At 28.5% G+C, this 931-nt stretch overlaps 1 protein-coding gene across 3 annotated transcripts in view; it reads right to left on the bottom strand.

The window, feature by feature from the left end:
• Positions 1 to 931, bottom strand: part of LOC106871076 (uncharacterized) — a 75,761-nt gene that overhangs the window by 33,254 nt on the left and 41,576 nt on the right. The window lies entirely within an intron of this gene.

Raw genomic sequence — 931 nt, 5'->3', positions numbered from 1 at the left:
ATATATATATATATATATATATATATACATTTATATATGTGGGCATGTATTTGCATACATATTTTTGTATATTTGTATGCATGTCTATATGTGTGTATATTTGTATGTAAGTTTGTATTTATGTAGAGATACATGTAATTTTATGTGTGTTTTTATGTGTTCGTTTCGCAAGCTGAACGAAGTATCTACCCTTCGTTAGATACTGTTCTAATGCCATTATTCCACTCTCTCTAATTTTGTTTCTCTTTCTTTTATTTCATTTTCTTCTTTTCCCCTTTTTTCTTTCTTCCCCACCACTTGTTATTCTCTGATTTTTTCCTTTTCTTTCTTTAGCCTATAACAACTAACTTGTATAAGCACACACCAGGAGATTTTGTGTGTGTGCATGCATACACAAATATGCATTTGTATATATTTATGTTTTGCCTATATATGTCTGTATATGTATGTAGCCATGTACCTGCATCTGTATGTTTAGTGTATATATGATTGTTTGGTATGTGTGTATATATTGCTAAATGTATATGTGATCTAACATGAAAATATTTTTAAAAGGATATATCTTTTAATTTATTAATATTTTACAACTAATTATTTACCCTGGGTATTCAGGCCTTTTCCTTCTTTATAAGCTATTTTTGATTTAAGGATTTTTATAATAATATGATTTCAAACCGCAATTTGTTATTTCATGCAACTGGCTATTATTGTAAAGGCTGTTAGTTGAAAGGATCAATGAAACAAAACCATTTTCAAATGTGTATCTATCAAAGTAATTGTATTTCTGCATATAACTTTATCTTGCTCTATTCTAAACAAAACTCTCTGACAAACAGGAACGTGTAACTCTGAGTAACAGTTTTAGTGATTGGCATTCAAGTACTATTTTTTCCACCTTGTTTTGCATTTATGTGCTTACTCTGGTATATAT

This window comes from Octopus bimaculoides, chromosome 1 (genome assembly GCF_001194135.2).
Source record: "Octopus bimaculoides isolate UCB-OBI-ISO-001 chromosome 1, ASM119413v2, whole genome shotgun sequence".
Lineage (NCBI taxonomy): Eukaryota > Metazoa > Mollusca > Cephalopoda > Octopoda > Octopodidae > Octopus > Octopus bimaculoides.
Note: the sequence above shows the minus strand (reverse complement) of the source record. Positions and strands in the feature narration are given on the sequence as shown.